Here is a 6144-nt window from a genome sequence, read left to right on the forward strand (position 1 = left end):
TTAATCCGTCAGGCGGATTCGATCTGAGACAGACGCGCCTGCCCGAGTCCAGGAAGCAGTGCATTAGCGATCTCGGCTACCCTGGCAAGTACACAGGGTGGTACACGAATCGTGACCTGGCCAAATATCTCACGAAATAAGCGTCAAACGAAAAAACTACAAAGAACGAAGCTCGTCTAGCTTGAAGGGGGAAACCAGATGGCGCTATGGTTGGCCCGCTAGATGGCGCTGCCATAGGCCAAACGGATATCAACTGTGTTTTTTTAAATACGAACCCACATTTTTTATTACATATTCGTGTAGTACGTCAAGAAATATGAATGTTTTAGTTGGACCACTTTTTTCGCTTTGTGATAGATGAAGCTGTAATAGTCACAAACATATGGCTCATAATTTTAGTTGAGCAGTTGGTAATAGGTAGGTTTTTAAATTAAATATAGAACGTAGGTACGTTTGAACATTTTATTTCGGTTGTTCCAATGTGATACATGTACCTTTGTGAACTCATCTTTTCTTAGAACGCATGCTGTTACAGCGTGATTACCTGTAAATACAACATTAATGCAATAAATGCTTAAAATGATGACTTCCGCATAACTCCGCAAGTGCCACTCACTTCCCTACAACATCTCTGTACCTCTTTTTCCTTCCTAAGATGACATTAGTGTTTCTAACTAAAATTTTATTACGATTTTTTTTTATAATTGTTGCCGTTTGATCCAAACGCCCCCGAAATCCATCCACACCTCCTCTGCATTTTTTTCTATTATTTTTATAATTAGGTGGGTATTTACCTTCAGCAGTCTAGATCGCAGCCGATGTTAAGTTCTGGCCAGTTTCGGCCTTTTAATTACGGGTCATCATCGGAGTTTGCACCATCTGGATGACGGCGATGGCGATGGCGATGGCGATGGAGCCTAAATCGCTGTGGAAGCCTCAGTTACTGTTAACAGAGGCATGAAAGGAAATAAGAGAGGAGGGGCACACAGCTGTTCCTCAGTTGGCTTCTGAGACACTCGGCATGACTGCTTCAGTGGAAGATCGTGGCATCAATCTCTTACACGAACGGTGACTAGGCACCAGTAGCTCAGCTGAAAATCAGGGTAAGAAGAAAGGCGTTAGTTCGCTGTCTGACAAGCGTCTGGAGAAAAAGATTACGAAATTTTGAAATAGAGGTTCCATTGAAAGATTTTGTAGCAGAGGGAGGAAAAGATTTGATCCGACGTGAGAAGAAGATGTGGCCATAGCATTCAATGAGGGGTAGAGCAGTGGTGTGCACGGGGAAGTGTCAGAACTTTGGATATACCTCCAAGAATTGTTCATAAGATTCCACGAAACATCCAGTATTGCTATGCATACAAAATTACTCATGTCCAGGAGTTCCTTCATGATGACCTGCCAGTAAGACAAACGTTTGCTCTAGAATATCTTGCTCACATGCAAGTGGACGATGAATGGTCATGAAACATACTGTGGACAGACGAAGCCCATTTCCATCTCTAAGTACATGCCAATACGCAGAACTGCTCAACACGGATGGATGGGATCATTTATAAGCATGATGGTGCTTCTCCGCTCTTTGCACAGCCAGTCTAGCAGCTGCTGCAGAGACATTTTGGAATTGCTAGAATTATCAGCCGTCGTTTCCCTAGACCTTGGCTGTCCAGATCACCTGATCTTAATCCGTGTGACTTCTGGCTGTGAGGTTATCTGAAAGGTATTGTGTTCAGTGCTTAAATTACGAACATAGCTGAACAGAAGGCACGAATTCCGCAACGTAATCTGAACGTCACACCTGAGATATTTCGATATATTGTGGAACATGCTGATTCTCGATTTCAGCTTGTGGCAGAAAACAGTAGACAGCGCAATGTAAATGTCTTCCGAGGCCTAAGACAGTAATATACCAATTTCATAGCTGTTTTTTGTGGATTTTGTATGCGGGACAGTTAAAACTGTTTCTTTCCCATCTGATGTAGTACGACATTGATGCGGTGTATGGGCTTTCCTACCAAACAGCGCCGCAGCTGCTGAATCTGAAACTTGGGTGGTTATGCACCTTCCACAGACGAATGGTGTAATGTGCAGCTCACACCGTATTCGTCGTACTGGTATGAAACTGCCATTGCAGCGGAACCCATTTACGTTATGGCGCTTACAGCACCACTGAGTGGTAACATTTTCGATGAATTTGTTTTGCTTACATTCCGTTTCCCCCTTCTTCTACAAATTCCAGTCACATTTGGCGTCATACTGAACGGCGGTTCTTTATTTACAGCGTTTTGAAGCTGCTACTTATGGATCTATGCAGATCTGATGATTTACAAGGGACCATTCGAAAGTGTCCATAAACGATGTTTATGAAACAACGGAGGGGTATCTGTTGAGAGGCCAGACAAACGCGTGGTTCCTGAAGAGGGGCAGCAGCCTTTTCAGTTGTTGCAGGGGCAACAGTCTGGATGATTGACTAATCTGGCCTTGTAACGCTAACCAAAACGGCTTTGCTGTGCTGGTACTGAGAACGGCTGAAAGCAAGGGGAAACTACAGCCGTAATCTTTCCCGAGGACATACAGCTTTACTGTATGATTAAATGATGATGGGGTCCCCTTAGGTAAAATAACCGGAGGTAAAATAGTCCCCCATTTGGATCTCCGGGAGGGGACTACTCAAGAGCACGTCGTTATCAGGAGAAAGAAAACTGGCGTTCTACGGATCGGAGCGTGGAATGTCAGATCCCTTAATCGGCCAGGTAGGTTAGAAAATTTTAAAAGGAAAATGGATAGGTTAAAGTTAGATATAGTGGGAATTAGTGAAGTTCGGTGGCAGGAGGAACAAGACTTTTGGTCAGGTGAATACAGAATTATAAATACAAAATCAAATAGGGGTAATGCAGGAGTAGCTTTAATAACTAATAAAAAATAGAAGGGCGGGTAAGCTACTACAAACAGCATGGTGCACGCATTATTGTGGCCTAGATAGACACGAAGCCCACGCCTACTACAGTAGTACAAGTTTATATGCCAGCTAGCTCTGCATATGACGAATAAATTGAAATATATGATGAGATAAAAGATATTATTCAGGTAGTGAAGGGAGACGAAAATTTAATACTCATGGGTGACTGGAATTCGACAGTAGGAAAAGGGAGAGAAGGAAACATAGTAGGTGAATGTGGTTGGGGCTAAGAAATGAAAGAGGAAGCTGTCTTGTAGAATTTTGCACAGAGCTTAACTTAATCATAGCTAACACTTGGTTCAAGAATCATAAAAGATGGTTGTATACATGTAAAACTCCTGGAGATACTAGAAGGTATCAGATAGATTATATAAGGGTAAGAGAGAGATTTAGGAACCAGGTTTTAAATTGTAAGATAATTCCAGGGGCAGATGTGGACTCTGACCACAATTTATTGGTTATGAACTGTAGATTAAAACTGAAGAAACTGCAAAAAGGTGGGAATTTAAGGCGATGGGACCTGGATAAACTGACTAAACCAGCGGTTGTACAGAGTTTCAGGGAGAGCATAAGGGAACAATTGACAGGAATGGGGAAAAGAAATACAGTAGAGGAAGAATGGGTAGCTCTGAGGGATGAAGTAGTGAAGGCAGCAGAGGATCAGGTAGGTAAAAAGACGAGGGCTAGTAGAAATCCTTGGGTAACAGAAGAAATATTGAATTTAATTGATGAAGGAAGAAAATATAAAAATGCAGTAAATGAAGCAGGCAAGAAGGAATACAAACGTCTCAAAAATGAGATCGACAGGAAGTGCAAAATGGCTTAGCAGGGATGGCTAGAGGACAAATATAAGGATGTGGAGGCTGATCTCACTAGGGGTAAGATATATACAGCATACAGGAAAATTAAAGAGACTTTTGGAGAAAAGAGAACCACTTGTATGAATATCAAGAGCTCAGAAGGAAACCCAGTTCTAAGCAAAGAAGGGAAAACAGAGAGGTGGAAGGAGTATATATAGGGTATATACAAGGGCGATGTACTTAAGGACATTATTATGGAAACGGAAGAGGATGTAGATGAATATGAAATGGGAGATATGATACTGCGTGAAGAGTTTGACAGAGCACTGAAAGACCTAAGTCGAAACAAGGCCCCAGGAGTAGACAACATTCCATTAAAACTACTGATAGCCTTGGGAGAGCCAGTCCTGACAAAATTCTTCCATCTGGTGAGCAAGATGTATGAGACAGGCGAAATAACCACAGACTTCAAGAAGAATATAATAATACCAATCCCAAAGAAAGCAAGTGTTCACAGATGTGAAAATTACCGATTAATCAGTTTAATAAGTCACAGCTGCAAAATACTAACGCGAATTCTTTACAGACGAATGGAAAAACTAGTTGAAGCCGACCTCGGGGAAGATCAGTTTGGATTCCGTAGATATGTTGGAACACGTGAGTTAATACTGACCCTACGACTTATCTTAGAAGCTAGATTAAGGAAAGGCAAACCTACGTTTCTAGCACTTGTAGTCTTAGAGAAAGTTTTGACATTGTTGAGTGGACTACTCTCTTTCAAGTTCTGAAGGTGGCTGGGGTAAAATGCAGGGAGCGAAAGGCTATTCACAATTTGTACAGATACCAGATGGCAGTTATAAGAGCCGAGGGACACGAAAGGCTAGCAGTGGTTGGGAAGGGATTGAGACAGGGTTGCAACCTATCCCTGATGTTATAAAATCTGTATATTGAACAAGCAGTGAAAGAAACAGAAGAAATATTCAGAGTAGGTACTAAAATCCAGGGAGAAGAAATAAAAACTTTGAGGTTTGCCGATGATATTGTCATTCTGTCAGAGACAGCAAAGGACTTGGAAGAGCAGTTGCACGGAATGGATAATGTGTTGAAAGATGGATATAAGATGAACATCGACAAAAGCCAAACGAGGATAATGGAATGTAGTCGAATTAAGTCGGGTGATGCTGAGGGATTTAGTTTAGGAAATCAGACACTTAAAGTAGTAATGGAGTTTTGCTATTTGGGGAGCAAAATAACTGATGATGGTCGAAGTAGAGAGGATATAAAATGTAGACTGGAAATGGCAAGGAAAGCGTTTCTGAAGAAGAGAAATTTGTTAACATCGAGTATAGATTTAAGTGTCAGGAAGTCGTTTCTGAAAGTATTTGTATGGAGTGTAGCCATGTATGGATGTGAAACATGGACGATAAATAGTTTGGACAATAAGAGAATAGAAGCTTTCGTAATGTGGTGCTACAGAAGAATGCTGAACATTAGATGGGTAGATCGCATAACTAATGAGGAGGTATAGAATAGGATTGGGGAGAAGGGAATTTTGTGGCACAACTTGACTAGAAGAAGGGATCGGTTGGTAGGACATGATCTGAGGCATCAAGGGATCAACAATTTGGTATTGGAGGGCAGCGTGGAGGGTAAAAGACCAATGGATGAATACACTAAACAGATTCAAAAGGATGTAGGTTGCAGTAGGTACTGGGAGATGAAGAAGCTTGCACAGGATAGAGTAGCATGGAGAGCTGCATCAAAACACTCTAATTACTGAAGACCACAACAACAACAATGAAACGTGGCGAATGTGTAGAGGGATCAAAATAATGAGAAATGTATATTTTTGTACTCAGTTTAACATGTAAGGGGAGAACACATCCCAAAAGCCGATTTGGCATTTTGTGTTTAGATATAATATCTTCCAAACGATGGTAGGTAAAAAATGTTTGTTTTGAAAACCGTTTATGAATCGTTTTGAGAGTCGTATCCGAGGACAAGAAACATCTAATGATAACAAAGGGCTCGATGGCACAGGTATAGTTTTGGTGTGTATATACCTTTCGATGTTGGAAGAACTTTGTGAGAATTTTTCAGATCTGGTTCTGCTCAATGATAATGAAGTCAAACTCCACCTGAGGAACAATACAATGAAGGTGCAGTCACTGCTACATAATCAGTTCTCTTCGCGAAGGATTACCATTATACCGAAGTACGCCAAATACAGATGAGGATATTTAGAGACCACCTGCGACAGTTTAAAATCCTATTGAATTTCGATTTATGTTTTCTATGTGGTGTATATTACGTGAAGAAATTAGTTCACTTTACATGCATAGTATAAAACATAATGTTATGTTTTAAGCATTTCCTTATAGATTATTG

The sequence above is a fragment of the Schistocerca serialis genome, chromosome 7, assembly GCF_023864345.2.
Source record: "Schistocerca serialis cubense isolate TAMUIC-IGC-003099 chromosome 7, iqSchSeri2.2, whole genome shotgun sequence".
NCBI classification, from domain to species: domain Eukaryota; kingdom Metazoa; phylum Arthropoda; class Insecta; order Orthoptera; family Acrididae; genus Schistocerca; species Schistocerca serialis.